At 47.1% G+C, this 18211-nt stretch overlaps 1 protein-coding gene across 5 annotated transcripts in view; it reads left to right on the forward strand.

Moving 5' to 3' along the window:
• LOC134368921 (F-box-like/WD repeat-containing protein TBL1X) overlaps positions 1-18211 on the forward strand; it is a 214212-nt gene that overhangs the window by 79945 nt on the left and 116056 nt on the right. For all 5 annotated transcript variants that reach the window (XM_063085154.1, XM_063085153.1, XM_063085156.1 and 2 more), the window contains exon 2: positions 4745-4818. The gene's annotated coding sequence lies outside the window, so the exon portion shown is untranslated. The remainder of the gene's footprint in view (positions 1-4744; positions 4819-18211) is intronic.

Raw genomic sequence — 18211 nt, forward strand, 5'->3', positions numbered from 1 at the left:
ATCCAAAATTGGATGTGTTGAAGAGGTATTATAATAGGCAGGTTATTTAGAAATATGGAAGTCAGGGCCGACCCCGTGGCGCACTTGGGAGAGTGCGATGCTGGGAGCGCAGCAGTGCTCCCGCCGTGGGTTCGGATCCTATATAGGGATGGCCGGTGCGCTCACTGGGCGGCCGGTCACAAAAAAAAAAAAAAAAGAAAACGACAAAGAAATATGGAAGTCAATACCCAGGGAACATCACCAACGACACAAACAGTTCTGAGATTTGAAAGTGGTTGCTTTGGGAAGTGGAATTGGACATAGTTGGTGCTAAAAGGCTTATAACTAAAAAGAAGAGTCTTTCGCCTCACCTGTATTTAACTTTAAAAAAAATGCACACATGTGACTTTGAAAAGAACAAAAATCGCTTGGAAAATGAAAGTATATAAAGTATATAAAATTATAGAAATTTTAGCATAGTTTAAAGCAGAGTTTCTCAACCTTGGCAGTGCAGATGATCTCCAACTTTTGATGATTCACTTATTATGATTTTTCGACTTTACAATGGGCTTATTGGGGTATTAAGTGCATTTTCAACTTACAGTATTTTCCACTTAACCATGGGTTTACTGGGATGTAACTTGATTGTAAGTCAAGGAGCACATGCATTGACATTTGGGCCAAATATATTTCTTTGTTAAGGGGGACTGTCATGTGCACTGCGGGATGGTGAGCAGCTTCTGTGGTGTCTACACACTAGATGCTACAGTATTCTCTCCCCAGTTCTGACAACTAAAAATGGCTCCAGACATTGCCCAGTATCCCCAAGGGGAAAATTACCTCTGTTTGAGGACCACCGATTTAAAGGATTTTAAGATTTGTTATTGAATGAATCATCTCAACATAGGCAAATGCTGCTCGATATTGATGATACAGGAAACAACAGCTTCATTGCACAGACCTGAGCCCCAAAGCAAATGGGGTTCATGAAACATGGTTCAGAATTCTGTGGCGCTGCAGCAACCCGCTGCTCACACCAGCAACCAACTTGTCATCTGGCTCTTGGCCCCTTTATTCAGGGCTTGCTTAGAAAAGGAATCAGGAGGAAATGGCAGCTTCTCTGCCATGCTTAGTGGCTGCTGAAGACATATTTTCGATTTTTCATGTTTTCATGATGGTACAACCTGAATTTCTCTGGAGTTGAAATCTTAATCATTCTGGCACTCTGGAGAGATACTGCACGCTTTTTATGTATTCCTGTGCTTAGTCGGCTGCAGGACAGATGCACATGTCCTCCCTCCCTCCCTTTTTTTGGAGGAAGGGGGACGTGGCTGGCTGATACTGGGATCTGAACCCGTGACTTTGGCGTTACAAGGCTACGCTCTAACCAACTGAGCTAACTGGCCAGCGCCCTTCTTCTCTTTTCCCCTCCCTTGTCAGTAATTCTTTGGAAGTTCTTAGTTAAGTTTTTTGCAAGTGTTTTCCCCTAGAATTTACAAAGGAAGTCAACAGGAAAATGGTCCCTCAGATTTTTTGATTGTGGGTGAAAACTCATAAATAATTGAATGCCCTCATTTCACAGCTTAGGAAACTCCAGGCCAGAGAGGGTTTCTTATTATACATTAGGAGCAAATTGAGGTCTGTGACTTTGTTCCTCTTTTTCTTCTTCTTTTTCACTCTTTTTCCTTTTTTTAAATATACTGCCTGTGCACAGCAGTGCTGGAGAAGGCGATGGAATGGGCAGTGGAATGGCTCAGGCATCTGGCAGTCGTGGGAGCTTGTCAGGATTTTCACCCAGATACAAGTCTAAGCGTCGTCTGCTGGGGGATGCACCCTTGGGGAGCTTAGAGAAATGCAGAGGAGAGGCGGGAAGTGTCCTTTCTGTCATCTCTTCACAGGGTGCTCCTGTCCCCGAGTGCTGATGGTCCAGAACTGGTGGGCGGTATGGGAAGATGCTGGAGTCTGGAGGTCTCACAGCTCTTGTAGTCAAGGCGGTATTAGAACAGCCCATGACACCGCGGCTGTTCTTCTTATACTGGTAGCCAGAAGAGTGAAATTGGTCCGTAATGGTCAGACACAGAGCTCCTTCCCTGCTGGTCCATGTAGTTCAGCAGATAAAGGGCTAATGTCTGGCCCTGCTAGGGGCCCCCTGGCTCCTGCCTGGTCAGGGTTGTCTAGTATTTTGTTGTCACCCCTGCTGGGAGAATGCCATCTGCAGGGCCAGCTTGCCCCAGGGGGCCCTTTCTTCCCTCAGCTGGAAGGAGCAGCTCTGTTCTGCCCCAGCTCCCTTCCTTCCAGGTCTCTGCTGTCTGCATCCTCTTTCCTGAGCACCGTGAGAGCATCACCCCACCGTTTTTGAAACCTCAGTGCCCCTGGCTTGCCCCCATTCATTAATCTCAGCACCGCTCAAACCATAGCCCCTTTTTCTTACTCCTCACCTGATGTCACAGGCCAATGTGAATGCCACCTCTTCCGAGAAGCCCCTCTTGATTTCCTCCACTAGGACGAGGATGCACGGAGATGAAAACGTGATTGTCTTCAATGAAAATGCACAGAGCACAAGCAGGTTTTGCTGCTGTGACATATGAGGCACTGTGGGGGACTCACAGGACCTATGTGGGCTTCAGATCAGCCTCTCAACCTCTGCTCCCTTGTTGGCTGCAAGCTGACATCGTAGGGTTGCAAGCCCAGCCGTCAGTGGAGTGTCTCTCAAAATGGCCTCCAGCTGGTCCAGGGCATGCCCTGTCTCCATCTGGACATGTTGCAGTGGTCAGTGTGCTGACCTTCTTGAGAGATACCTGTCACCGAGAGCTGGGGACACCACACTGTTCTGCATTTCCTTCTGCCTCACCGTTACTCCTCTCTCTTTGGCCAGCTGCTCCTTCTCTCAAGGTTCGGTCCTCAGCTTACAGTTTTAGACTGCTGGTCCTCAACAGGGCGATCGTGCCCTCCAGGGGACATTTGGCCTTGTTTGAGGGACTTTTTTGGTTGTCACAGCTGAGGAGGGGCATGCTACTGGCATGCAGTGGGAAGAGCCCAGCGATGCCACTCCACCTCCTGCAGTGCACAGGACGACCCCCAGCACAGAGAACTACCTTGCCCCACACATCTGTGGTGTGGAGGTTGAGAAACCCTGCTGCAGATACTCCCGCGCAGGCCCATAGCTCTAAAGATGACAGCTGTGCGACGACTCCCAGACTTGCCTCCGTAACTGTGGCCTCTCCTACTCACTCCAGACTTGCATAATTAACCTCCCAGTTATTGCTCCACCTGGAGATCCAGTGGGCAATTCAGAGTCAACACACACACTAAAGTCTTGATGTCCCCTCTCCTCAGCCTTCCTGTGTCTCAGGAAAGTGTCGCCCTAACCCCAAACCTAGGAGCCCTCCTGGTTCTGCTCCCCAAACCCCTGTCCACTCCACTATGAGTCCTCTGGGTCTAATCAAGTATCTTAGGACCATACACATGCGTCTTCATCGCATCTCCCCTGCTGACCGCCGTTGTTTCTTTACTGAGCAGAAGCCTTGCTGGATTTTGTTCTGAGTGTGGTAGGAAGCCCCATAGAGGTTTTAAGCAGAAAGATGATCAGATTTGATTTATAAATTAAGTTTGATGATGGGTGATGAAGATGGTGTGGTGGAGGCATGCGTGGGATCTCACTCCTTTCCACGGGCTGCAAGTCCTCCATGATCTGGGACCTGCTGCCCTCACTTTGTCACCCAGCCCCACTGGTCTTCCTCCCTCATGCCACGTTCATTCTCACCGCATGACATTTGCATCTGTCGGGTCTGCAGCCTGGCCTCTCTTGCCCCCATGCGAGTGTGCTTGCCTCAGAGAGAGAGAGCTCTGCCTAGGCCCCCAATTAAAAGTGAACTCAACTGTCCACCTGGTTTGACTTTCATGAGTTCTGTCATCTGAACTCATCCTGTTGTACGTTGTTTACTAGCTTATTGTCCCTGCTCTGCCCTCGCTGAGTTCCACAGCATTTCCATCTTCCACAAGCTCAACACGTATTTGCTGATGGTGAAAATTTGCTGAGTTGCATTGACTCCAGAAATACATTTACTTAAGTGTGCTTTAGGATAGTAGAGAAAATTGTGTCTATCATGAGAGTTGAGTAGATTTTTCATTTATTGAAATTCCCTGGCAATGTTATGATCATGACCAATTCTGAGGTAATGATTCATTTTGAGCAGGTTCAGGTGAACAGTCTCACCATATGCTTCAAACAGAGCCTTAAGCCTTAAATTCACCAATAACAGTCATTATTAATGAAGCTTCATAATGCTACTTACTAATTCAGTCCCTGCCCGGCTATGGAACAGTTGAGAGTACATTCAGGAAGTATTTCTTGACAATTTTGCTTTACCATCTTAGTTCGTTTTGTGTTGCTGTAAAGGAATATCATTGACCGGGTGATTTATAAACAATAGAAGTTTATTTGGCACCTGGTTCTGGAGGCTGGGAAGTCCCAGATCGAGAGGCTGGATCTGGTGGGGGCCTTCTTGCTGTGTTGTAACATGGCAAAAAGCATCGTCCCACGGCAAGAAGGCACACGAGAGGGGGCTCAACTCATCCTTTTATCCGAAACCCACTCCTGTGATAATACCATTAGTGCATTTATGAGTGTAGAGCCCTTGTGACCTAATCCTCCTAAAGGTCCCACCTCTCAACACTGTTGCATTGGGGATTAAGTTTCCAGCACATGAGTTATGGGGAACACATTCAAACCATATCACTTACTTTGGCTATTTTTCATTAACAGGTAACTGAAGATAGAAGAGAGACCTAAAAATAAACTCTTGAAAGAAGGAGGGATTTGCCTTCGTTTGGCTCTGAGTAAGTGAAACTGTCAAATGGATTTCTTATTACATGATCAATAACCTGTCAATCTCTCCATGTTTCCTGTGCTTGAAAAATAAATGGCTTTATTTATGGAGATGGTGATTTCTCAAGATTTTGATTTTGCTAGCAAAAAAGAAATGCTGAGTATCTTCATCAACACCTCATAACAAACTCCTTTTTTATTTAGCTTCTGGAAGTCAGATATAGACTTTAGGAAAGTAAAATGCAGATCGATTAAAATGTGTGTGCTTTTGAATGAAGCACAGTTTCTGATCTTTTTTTCCCCATGTACGTTTGAGGTTCTTATTTTTTCTCCAAAGCCTGGTTTATAACAAATATAAGCAAACAAACGAAAAAAGCATTTAAGTCTTTTATCTGTTACAAGTGTCTTTGTCTTTCATGGTCCTCTTGGAATGTGTTTGGAAATGAAATTACTTGTGGACTGGCCACAATTTTACCTAAGAACCTTGCTTTGGCACCATCCTGAGGCAGCATGGCTTGCGATGGTGGCCCTGGAGAGGCGTCTGCCTTCATTCAGGGGCCCGTGTGGTCTGTTGTCAGAGTGTACAGGGTCCAGACTCAGGGAGAATGGGGCCCTTTTAGGTTGACATCTTGGCTCTCGTAGCTCACCTGGTTGACAACAGGGTCTGATTCTCACCAGATCAAGAGCATCCTTTTCAGGCCACTTTGTATGGAAAATCTTACATTTCTGGGATGACCTTCCTGTGAATCTGTCATTTCTGGAGCATCTTGGAGTATACAAAGGTGTGTGAGATATGTTGGGAGGTGTTTCTGGATAAGGCATTACAGGGGCATGCAAAGGGGGGCGGTATAAGCTGTGGTGTGAGTGGAGATCCCCTGGATGGTGTGACATCCCCGCTGTGGGAATCCTGGGAAGGCTCTATCCGCATGAGCTGGAGCAGCCGAGGAAAATGATTCTTGGAAGGAAGGCTCGGTTAAGTTTCCATGGTGTGTAGGATTTCGATATATACTGAAGACACATTCTAGCCAGGGCCTCTCTGAGCAAAATGAGCCAGGAATACGGAAGCTTTTTTTTTTTTTTTTTTTTTTAAAATAGGGAAAAGTGAGTAAAGCAGCACATAGGAAGGACTTTGAACTTGACTTTGCCTATAGAGTGCTCAAAGGGGACTTGTACTCCTATTCTCTTCGCATTAGAGCCACCCTCTTCCGTCTCCCTGGACACTCCTGAGGGGCACCCCATCGGTCATGGAGGGGCGGAAAGTAGTTTGAAAGAGCAAAGGTAGAACCCTCAAGGCAGCAGAAAGAATGGTAAATCATGAGCAGATCCTTATATAACACTGATTTTGTGCCAGATGTTGTCATTTTTTGATAACAGCTTCATTGAGATACAATTCACCTAGCAGACAATCCGCCCATCGAAGGTGTACAATTCGGTGGTTTTGAGTGTATTCACAGAGCTGTGCAACCATCACCACTGTCAAGTTTAGAACATGTCATCCCTCCCCGGAGACACTCACACCCATTAGCAGTCACGCCCCAGTCCTGCCTCCCCCAGCCCTTTGCAACCACTAATCTGCGCTCTGTCCCCATAAATCTTCCCATTCTGGATGTTCCCTGTTATCAGCACCGCACTCTACCGAGTGAGCCACGGGCCGGCCTTGGATGTTTCCTGTTAAATAGAATCACAAAGTATGTGGCCTTTGGCGTCTGCCTTCTTTCACTCAGCATAATGCTTTTTGGGGTCATCCATGTGGTAGCAGGTTCCGTGTTTCATTCCTTTTTGTGGCCAGGTGCTGTTTCATGGTATGGATAGACCACGTTTTGTTGGCCCATTCACCCATCGGCTGCTGTTTATTTTTGAAGCATTCTATTTTGAAATTAAGTTAGACTCACAAGAAGTGCAGAAGCAATACACTGAGCTCCAGCGTGCCCCCTGCCTTCCCACAGCGACCACATCTTACAGGACGATATGCTGTGTCAAAAGTGGGAAGCTGGCATTGCCACAGTGCTGTTGACACAAATGCAGACCCTCTCGGGATTTCATCGGTTTTTTACATGCACTCTGTGTCTGCATGCACACGTGGTTGTGCAAAAGGTGATCGCATCTGTAGATTCGTGCCCCTGCCACCATAATCCGGAAGTGGAACTGTTCCATTGCCACCTGGAAGCTTCCCTATCCTGCCTCCTCCAACTCCAGGCAGCCGCTGTGTTCTCCCTCCCTGTAATTTTGTCGTTTCAAGAATGTTGCATAAATGGAACCCTACAGCACACGGCCCTCAAGGCTGGCTTTATGCACACAGCCCAGTGTCCTTGAGATCCATCCAAGTTGTCATATACATTGGTAGTATGTTCCTATTTAATGCTGAGTAGTGTTCCATGGCCTGGATGTGATGGGGTTTATTGATCTATTTACTCATTGAAGGGCATTTGGGTTGTGTCCGTTTGGGGCTGTTACTGGGAACACCTGTGCGTAGGTTTTGGTGGGAAACAGACACTGCTGAAAGCCCTCCTGTGTATTCCTTCGTGAGGTAGGTGCCATTTCTGTCTCCATTTTCCAGACACACAGGTGTGGGGCCTCCTGGGTGGCATGTGGGGGAGCCTGCTGGCCCCCCTGGATCTGCGTGCGTGCTCATCCCTTCGCCACGTGCAGAGGGCACAGAGAGGGCTCAGAGATCGCGCTGGGCTTCTCTGCCTTTGACACCCTGCACAGGTGAGAGCGTTGGCCAAGCAGACAGGGAGCCTGAGGTCCCACTGTCCAGACAGAAGGAGTGCCACCAGCATAGGCCGGACTTGGAGCGGCCCACTGGGATTTCACGCCTTTCGTGGATTTCACTGACCGGGAAAAACATAAAAGGATGCACCGTCAAAGGACACTGAGCCGTGTTTGAGGGAAAGGACAGTCTGTTAACGAGGCAGCTTTGAGTCCTCTTTCCAGCAGGACTGTCAGAGAGTGGCACACGTCAAGCCCAGGGATCCATTGGGTGCGTTTTTAGCTGCCTGAGACGCAGTGAAAGCCTGTGTTCCTGCTCCTCCGACACCACTGTCACCCTAAACATTGGGACATAGAAGAGGGACTTGGTGTGTGCACTTAGAAGAGCCAGCGCTGATGTCGAGCTTGACAGCTCCCACTTCGCATCCGCTGCGGTCACATGTGCCCTGTGGGACTCTGGGAGGCTGGCTGGGTGCTCCGAGCCACAGCGAAGTCCTGGCTGCCAGTGTCGTGGTACGGTACCGAACTGCTTGAGCTCAGTTGTAGATGCCGAGTCATGCACGCCCTGTCACCCCTTCCCCATTAACAACCTGGAAGGGATTGTAAGATTTTTCCGGGGGGTCTTGAGAAGCCCAGAGACGCAACGCATTGCTCTGGGCTCCGCTCTCTTTGCCTGGCGTGGTGTGTGCTGCTTCTCCCAAGCATGTGCCTTCTGCATTCCCATCAGACTCCAATTTCTGTCCTTTCTGAGGCTGAAGTAACAGGAATGGGCGGCCAGTTCTCATCAATTCCTTTTCTTTTTCCCTTGACCTTGGTGTTACCAGCACCATGCTGTAACCAGGCGAGCTGACTGGCCAGCCCATTGTCAATTCCTTTTTATTCATACAATCCAAGAAGGGCACAAGTAATCCTGTAGCTGTCATCCAAAGGGCCCTATTCCAGAAGTGGTGCCCTGGAGCCTACAGAGCTTTGCGATAGAATAAATGACAACAGGAAATGGTAAAAGGGACGAAACAGGGTCTCTCATGGACCTCCACTGGATGGCCCCCCGGGTTGCAGACCTGGCTGGGTGTGGGGGGTTCCTACCATGATGTAAAGGTGGCACCCAGAGAGGTTATCCCGCGGGCGTGGGGCCACCACGGTTGCACCCCTGGTGGGGTGGGTGGGGTAAGGGGACATGCTGCTGATCTGTCTTATCAAAACCAGTCAAGCTTCCTAGACGCCCTCGACACTGCAGCTTGTGGATTTAAACGCGTGAATTCCGTGTGGAGAAGCCATCAGGACTGTTGCTTTTTGTGGTCTCCGGCCGATGAGGAGGTGCTTTGCTAAACGATTCTGCCCTTTCTCCTCCCTCCCAATCGGAGCCTCACATTCACCCACGCTTTCTCCCACGGCCAGACCACGCACTGCAGCGCGGCAGACCGTCTACACTATCTGGAAACACAGGAGGCCGGGAATGTGCTGTGTATAGCCACGTGCCCTCTTCCCACCTAACGGATTGAAAGTCCAGTGAATTTCTTCATGGTGGGATTTGAATTGAACAGACATAAATTAAAGTATTTGGGCAGGAGTAAATTCTTGAAATTGGCTCTAGATTCTGGTTGTAAAATAGCCTCAAAGGGGCCTGAAGATGATGAAGGAATTCTTCAGTTTCTGACATTTTCCACTCCTTCTGGCTCTTATCTCAAATCCAACGATGTTGTTTTTCTTGGTATTTCCTTTTGCCTTTCTTTATAAACGTGGGTGGTTCTCAGGTGTCTCCTTTCAGTTTAAGTAAGTGGTTCCCAACTGGTGGCAATTTCCCAGCCCCGGTGGGACATGGCAATGTCTGGAGACACTTGGTTGCCACAGGGGGTGGTGGTGGTGGTGGGGTGTGTGTGTGTGTGTGTGTGTGTGTGGGTGTGTGTGTGTGTGGGTGTGTGTGTGTGTGGGTGTGTGTCAGAGAGAGAGAGAGAGACCTGTGTGTGTGTGTGACAGAGAGAGAGAGAGACCTGTGTGTGTGTGTGACAGAGAGAGAGAGAGACCTGCATCTAGTGGGTGGAGGCCAGGGGTGCTGCTTTCAGTCTTGCAGTCACAGGACAGCCCCTGCCACAGGGTGATCTGACCCAAATGTCCATGATGTTGAGGTTGGCTGTTTAGGGCGTGGCCAAAAGCTCTGCGTATATCTGAAGTATTGTCCTCTGTCTTGGTCCATCGTAGTTCAGCAGCTGTCGGTGTTGGGCGTGGAGCAGCACGATAAGGAGCCACACACATTTGCCCCCCAAAAGTGGCTCTTGTACTCGATATAATTTGGAAAACAGTAAGGATATTGCATTAGTCTTCTCAGGCCACCATAATAAAATACCACAGGCTGGATGGCTTAAGCAATAGAAATTTATTTTTGCACAGTTCTGGAGGCTGGAGTTCTAAGATCAAGGGGCCGGAAGACTCAGTTTCTGGTGAGCCCTCTCTTCCTGACTTGTGGATGCTTCCATCTGACTGTGTCCTCATGTGGCCTTTTCTCTGGGCGTGTGTGGACAGAGATGGGGATAGGGGGAGTACTCGGAGTCTTCCTCTTGTAAGGCCACTAGTCCCATCAGATTAGGGCCCACCCTATGACCTCATTTAATTACTTCCCTAAAGGCCCTATCTCCAAATACAGTCACATTGGGGCTCAGGGCTTCAGCATACGAATTTTGGGGAGTATACGTAACTCAGTGCCTAACGATACAGACCTAGTTTTGTATACATAAGTGGAGTTTTTTAATGTATTAAGAAATATATTTTTGGCAGCATGATTTATATCCTAGGCATCAGTTAGTTTAACTTCATTTCATTTATAGTCTATTAAAAAGGAAAATAAGCCCCATAATTTGAGCTTTTTCATAGTCAGTAGTTCTGAATCTAATTACTTAGAATAATTGTTGAATTCTCCACATTTCCCACCTTAAGATATTCATGTGCACGATTAGTAATTCTTCAGTGGAACTCCCACTGTGAAAATAGTTCTCCAAGAAGACTATCACTGACAGATCTTGGCCCTTACTTAAGTCATGTATAAAAGAATTATTGTTTTTTACTGTGATAAATACACATAACATTTGCCATCTTGCTCATCTTTAAGTGTACAGTTCAGCGGCATTAAGCACAATCCCATGGTTGTGAAACCGTCACCAGCGTCCATTTCCACAACTTTTTCATCTTCCCAAACTGGAGCTCTGTCCCCACCAAATAGCGAGTCCCCATTTCTCCTCTGCCTGGCCCCTGGCACCCCGTCCTGCTGTCTGTCTCTGTGAATCTGACTAGTCTGGGTCCCTCGTGTAGGTGGAATCCTACCGTATTTGTCTTTCACTGACTTGTTTCGCTGAGCGTAATGTGCTGAAGGTTTATCCATGTGACAGCATGTGACAGGATTTTCTTCCTTTTGAAGGCTGTATAATATTCCATTGTGTGTGTAGACCACATTTTGTTAAGTCATTCATCTGTTGATGGACACCTGAGTTGTTTCCAAAGAACTGTCATAAAGGTGGACCCATTTTGTCTGGTTTGTGACTACGCTTTAGATGTGGGATGTGTTTCCAGGGGGTGTGTGGCAAAACCACTTCATACCCACCCAGAAAACTCCAGAGCTTTCCTCATAAACTTCCTCACGTGTCCTTTCCAGCATTCTCTGCTGTTTTAGGAACTCCTCTTCTGAGATGAGCTTTTATACTTTCTTCCCACCTGCCTTTCCATTCCCTCCGGCTTCCAGAGGAAAGAACAGCAGAAGAAAGGCTGGATTAACAGCGGTGGTGACGTGTCCAGAATGGCCCCGTATCACCCACTCCCCACCGTAGTCTTTACAAATAACATCTCTTCCTGCCTCCTTCCCTTCCTGAGCTTTTGGCCACCACCCACCCTCTGTAACAAGGCAGAGACGTATGACGGTCCCCACCTGCCTTCCCTCTGTCCCCAAATGTGCTTTCCTCTTTCCCTGCCCTGTAACTTCACTTTCCTGCGAGAGTATAAACTTTCACGACGTGTGAATAAACTTTGGAGACACTCTGCAATCAGCATGATGTTTCATCTTTATGTGAAAGGATTCCTGATTATTCTGAAACGTGGTGTCTGTAACTTAAACATCATCCACAAAAATCCCTGCTCTGTATTTGGGTCTGACTTCATTGGGTGAGTCCTAAAGCAACCGCTGTTTACTTACCAGAAGTATCTCTCAACTCCGATCAGTTTATAACTTTGTTTACTTGGAATAACCAAAATGGATTTCGTTGACAGTCTGTGCAAAGTAGGATGACAGAATTGATAATGATTTATGTGTTCATTTGCTCAGCAGAAAATAAATGCCTTCTAGATGCAGGTGCGGGGAATAGAACAGAATATTAGTTTGCTGGGGCTGCCGTAACGAAGATTTGATTTGGTTTTTGGTCGGGGAGAGAAGATGTGTAGGGGAACAGTGTGGAGCTTGAAGTGAGGTCTTTGAAATCATCAAAAACCACAAAATCTATATTATCTGTAGCAATTTGTGTTATCTCAAAGTGTTCTGTGGCATTTTTAAGTCCTTTAAAACGCACATCTGCCTTCCATTATTTCAAATGAACCAAATAAGGCATTATTGCTCACTTTTCTGGTAGACCTAAAGAAAAGTCTTCACTTGTAAGACAAATCCTCACAGCAGGAGGATATTCTGGCTCATGCACTAGGGTGCATTTAATCTTTAATTTACATTGCTGAATCATTTTTAAGTATGATTCCAATTTAACTTATAGTTTCTTTTAAAATTAATTGCATGATAGGGTGCTTTCATGTTTTTGCTTAAAGACCTCCAATTGGAGGCACTGCATTTCAGTATTTTTTTACATTCACTTTAAAGACATATTGTGTGTGTGTGTGTGTGTGTGTGTGTGTGTGTGTGTGTGTGTGTGTGTGTGTGTGTGTGTATGTGTGTGTGTGTGTGTGTGTGTCTCCACACAGTGTTTGGTTTACAAAACACATTTCTGTAAACCACCAAATGTTAACTGCAAACGTCATTTTTTCAACTGGGTTCTTTCCACTGTGTTTATTTACACAGAATATTGTCGTTTTGCACTCTGTAGCTATTTGTCTTTGTCAGCCCATGTAGGTAGGATATTAATCTTGTGTGAAATTCAGATAAGCCGAGAGCCGATGGGTTTACGGCTCTTGAAACCTCCAGGCTCTGCAGCTGTGGTGAGCTGCGGAACTGAGTAAAGCAGTTCTGGACCTTGGCTAGCAAGGGCTGGCATGCCCTCATTTGCCACAGAACGCATCCCCGTGTCAGGGAGGCGTTTCTTGTGGTGTGTCTCCTCTGGTTTGGTCCAAATGCAGCAGAGTGGAACTGGGCTCTCTTTGGGGAGAGAACCACGGCAAGGCCTTCTGCACGGGTCAAAATCTGCTGGAACGTGTGCAAGCAGGCTGGCCCAGGTGTGGGCAGTGTGCTCCGTGTCCCCAAGTTGCTGGGGGGCGGGGGTGTCCCAGTGGGGAAAGCCAGTTCCTGGTTCTGTGTAATCTCTGGGGGTTGAGGAAAGTCAGCCTCTTCCCCCGCCCTGATGTCAGCCAGGTAGGGGGCTTGAGGAGACTCCCACTTTACCAGTCGTCTTAATAAAGGCCTTCAATGCGGTCATCACGACTTCATGGGGAGGAATGTGGCACTTGAAGCAGGTAGTGGGGTCTGTTGGGCCATGTGGAGATGTTCAAAGTGGTGGCTAAATTCATGCATTTTGGAGTCAGTGAAAAATGCCTGATTTTCTGGTGAGTTCCGCCAGGAGTTCAGAGTGCATCACAAACTCTGCCCGATGCATGGACACAGGAACCTGTTTGGTGGTTTCCCTACCCTAGCCTTTGCTGGGAGAGACTTTAAGTCACAAAGGGCCTCTGATGAGTGTGAGCACATTGGCACCCCAGATGTCCAGTCATCTCCAGCAGAAATGAGCAGAAACCATCTCGACATGTTCCGAAATCATCGGCCTCCTTAAATGAGCTTCGGTGATACTGGGAAACAACTGGACAGCATCCCCCACACCATCACGTCTCTTCACCAGAGCGGACCCATCCTCTCCTTGATCGCATCAAATATCATAAAGAACAGACTGAACAGTAGTTCATTTGTAATTTGTACCCAGTGCTATGTGGGTGGAAGTTGCTTTAGCCAAAGCAATTTTCTAAACAGGTTTATTGAGATGTAATTCACAAACCATCAGATTTACCCACCGAAAGTGTACAATTCAATGGTTTTTAGTGCATTCCCAGAGTTGTACAATCATGGCCGTGATCTTTTTTAGAATATTTTCAGTACCCCCAAAAGAGGCCCCATACCCCTTAACACTCTCTCCTGATTCTGCCCTCCCCACCTCAGCCCTGTGCAACCACCAATCTACTTTCTGTCTCTGTAGATTTGCCTGTGCTGGACAGTTGATATAAGTAGATCATACAGTATGTGGATCTTTTGCGTGTGGCATTTTCCAGGTAGCATAGTCTTTTCAAGGTTCATCCATGCTGGGGCGTGTGTCAGTGCCTCATTCCTGCAGGTGGCCAGACACTATTGTGTTGTGTGACTCGACCACATTCCATCCCTCTGTTCATCACTGGTGGACGTTTCCGCTGTTTGGCTATTGTGAATAATGCTACTGTGAACATCCGAGCTTCAGTTTTTGTGAGGATGTATGCAAAGTCATTTTTGGAGAGCTACTTATTACACAATTAGCTAACTTCCATCGGAAAATGTTGTTTTGTTTTGTGGGGTTAAAAGCAGATTATCTGTGTACTGTACTAAGTTGGGTGATGGAAGATTAAGTGTAGATTATATTTCCATAAATATTTTAATGCTATGCAGAAACTCAAGCTGTCATTCTTTTAGAAGGTCAATATTTACAAGTTTGGCACCTTTTTTGGCCAATCTGAGAAAAAGCATATCGTCAGTGTGGACATCTTTTACGTTTAAGTGGAAGGGAGATAATCTTTTTTTAAAGATTAACGTGAGTAAAATTAATACTGATCAGTCAAGATGACCCCGTGAACTGTTGGCTCTCAGAATAATTTAGAAAGGCTTTTAAGATGAAAGTGTGCACTTTTTAAGGTTCAGGATTTTGAGTTATACTTTTAAATGCGTTTCAGTCATTCTCTTCCTTCCTGAAGTGTGGCGCGTCAGGGCTCCTTCATGTTGGGAAGCTGGGGCCTTGGTTAAGCTCGCGTGCTTGCATCTCCGTGCGGTCTTCTCTTGTGCTCTCTTTGCACATGATTTGTTTTACTGTTGTTTGTCCACCAGGTTGAAATAAAGGGGGCAGAGTTCACCTGTGCCTCAGGTGTGTCAGAGCATCCCAGGGTCTGGATGCAACTGTTGAGAAGGTGACTAGTGGGTCGGGTCAAGCAAGTGCCCATGAATAGGCCCTGGGCAGTGCAGGAGTCTGCCGTGTCTGTGCGGCTCTGTACATGGCCAGGTACTGGGACTGCTGCCGGTGGCTCTCAACAGCTAGGGACAGGCTCATGGAAGGGCCTGGAGAACTCCAGGAGAACAAAACGGAGGCCATCCCCGTCAGAAGAGAATGAATTGTATGATGAGATGAAGTGGGTCATTTAGACGGGTCCAGATATCTTGCTTGGATGAATAATTGTAGTTGATGTGAACCATCTTCCTTTTCCCCAAGGCCATGATTTCAGGCCTGACACAGTTTGGATGCATTGTCCCTCCCAAAGCTCATGTGGAAATCTGATCCCCGATGTGGCCGTGTTGGGAGCTGTTTTGAGTCACAGGGCAAGATCCCTCATGCATGGATTGATGCTCTCCTGGGGGTGGGGGTAGTGAGGGAGACCTCGCTCTATTAGTTCCCCTAGAGGTGGTTGTTTTAGAAGGCCCTGGCACCCCCCCCCCCGCTTCCTGTCACCATGTCATCTGCTTGTACCTGCTGGCTCCCTGCCGCTTTCCGCCATGAGTAGAAGCAGCCTGAGGCCCGTGCCAGATGCAGCCATCCCAGAATCGTAAGCCAAATAGACCTCTTTCCTTTATAAATCACCCAGTCTCAGGTATTCTGTTATAGCAACACAAAATGGACTGATAAAAAGGCCAATCTCAATACTTTCTAGGTTCATACTTTTTTAATAATTGCATATAAACTTGGGGTAAATGCCTTTTCTCTTGACTTCCCATTTTAAAAGATTAGTTCTTAAAATTAGTGTGTCCAAGATTGAGTGGTCAATTTGTAGAAATTCCAGTTTCTTGGTAAAGCACCACATTAAAAAAAAAGTTATCCTTATTTTCCCAAGCCCAGATCACCTAGTGAGCCTGGCACTAATGTAAATTTGCCCACCAGTCAGTCTCCTCCTGAGGTTTTAGACAGTCATGCATGGGTGTTAGACAGGAAGAACCTTCTTGGATGGCCCAAGTAGACTGCCTGGGCGAGTGCCGTGGGTGACACAGAGCTGCCCAGCGCAGTGGCTGCCAGCCGCACTTAGCTCCTGAGCACTTTAAATGTGACCAGTGAGTCTGAGGAACTGAATTGTGAATTTGATTTGATTTTAATTTTTTTAAGACGTGGCCCGCAGCTACCCTCATTGGACAGCGCAGATAGAGCAACAGTCTTGTTTGATGGGCGAGCATGGTGGGTTCTGGGGTGATGGTGTGAGGCGCTGTGAGCTTGTAGAAGAGCCAGGCTAACCTGGGACTTAATTTTGGTGTGGTACCTAATCCCATCCGAAGAATGGCTCTCAAAGGGGGTGATTTTGGATTTACCCCCACCCCTCCATTCCCCAGGGAACATCTGACAATCCCTGGAGACATTTTTGGCAGTCACAATGCAGAGAGGGCACTCCTGGCATCTGTTGGGTGGAGCCCAGGGATGCTGCTCACCGCCCTGCAGTGCACAGGGCAGCATCCCTGGTAAAGAACTACCCAGCCCCCAATGTGCTGCAGTTGCAAAACCCTGATTTATATCGACCAGGCTGGCATGGCCCTAAGATATGATATAGACAGCTGCAGACCCAGTTTTATATGTGAAGAGATGGGGCTCGGACGTGAGGTCAACGCCCTGGGCAGGTGCACAGCCGGGTGGTAAGCATGCGTCTGACATCCGTGTGGCTTCTTAGGCCATCTCCTTGTCCTGGCTATTCCAATTTGTATTAAGTATAAGAATATGAAGTTGATGTTTGTTATGAGTCAAAATGATCACGCAGCAGCAGTCTTGTGCCTTAGTCTAATAGCTGTATTGTTAAAGGAGAGAAATAAAAACTCCTCCCTGCCTCTGCAGTTTTCTCTCAAATTGGATTTAGGGAAACCTGACCCTAGACTACACATTCCCCTTTTCACCAGCATCACTCAACTCATGGGAGGTGCCCAAGGACATGGGGGATGGCTAAGCCGAACGCATGTGTCCTCGTCTCTTTCAGGTTTGTTTATGTAGCCCTCCAAGATGTCAGAAAGCATTTGGAAAGTTCCCTTTTGCAAACCAGCCTCGGCAATGTCTGGCAAAACAAATAATTCATTGGATAATTGCAAAGGAACTTTCTTGTGAAGTGCTGTGGTGAAATTCTTAAAAATGCTAACTGCCACAAACAACACACCCCAAGTGCTGCAGTTGAAGGTGGCGGGTATTGAGAAGCACGAGTTGTCAGCGTCGTAATTAGTAACGCGCCCACGCTTGGGCTGGAGCGGGCAGAAAGGGGAGCAGAGAGCTGCAGAACTGAAATGGGGCTCTGTTGATGGTGCTAAGTAGAACTAGACACTGCAATAAAACAAGCGTCCCCCTGTGCTCGAGTACAAACGGGTCCCCTGTGGCAGGATGCAGGGGTGGCTTTGGCAGGGAGGGTGCTCCTGGCATGATGCAATTGAATTGGCCACTTTGAAAGATACTGCAGATTGTTGCAGCATTTATCATCCTGAGGAAGCTCAGACAGCTCGCCAAACAGATGATATTGATAATAATAATAATAAAAAAATGAAACCATGATGCCTCTATTCAATGAAAATCATTCTTATCCTATTTACAGAAACCATAGAATTAAGTAGCACAGATGTGTCAGCAACTTCATAAGGCAGTTATTTATTCAGGGAGTTAAATTGGAGTCATTCACAGAAAATAAGCTCTCTGGCGAAGCCTGGGGGGATTTGGATCTTATTTAATGTAAAATGCCTTGAAGCAAAGACCTAATCAACATTATGTTGCTTATGGTTCCAGGCAGTTTATTGGATTTTTTTCTCCTAAGTGTTTGTGAATGTGTGGATTACTGTGTGCGCCAACCAGGGAAAGTAAAGCCACAGAAAGGGGTAGGGAGGTGTCGGATAAGTTCCTTTTCAGCAGAGAATTGAAGCATCTCGTTTTAGCAGAATCTGGCTCCACAACAACATGATGCAAGAAGCCATAACAGAGCTGAAATACGCAGCAGATATGTGTTCACCGTCCCGGCTTGGGAGCCCCCTCAAAGGGGTCGCTGATCTGGAATTTGGTGTGACAGGAGCTTGAGGTTGCCCGCCTGTGGGTTTGCAACTGTGCAGTTTCTAGGATTTTGATTTTACCACTTTTAGGGACTGGCCTTCCCATTTCTTAACATCAGAACATTACTGATAGAGTTGGAAATTGGAACCGGAATAGTTAGGTTGACTCTGCAGATCCCTTACATGAGCTGAGCAGGGATTCAAACACATGCCCGGTTTTCGCCTTAAAAGGCTAAGGGAGGAAATGCCCGGCAGGTGCATTGCTAAGCAGCGGTTGTCTT

This window comes from Cynocephalus volans, chromosome Y, assembly GCF_027409185.1.
Source record: "Cynocephalus volans isolate mCynVol1 chromosome Y, mCynVol1.pri, whole genome shotgun sequence".
Lineage (NCBI taxonomy): Eukaryota > Metazoa > Chordata > Mammalia > Dermoptera > Cynocephalidae > Cynocephalus > Cynocephalus volans.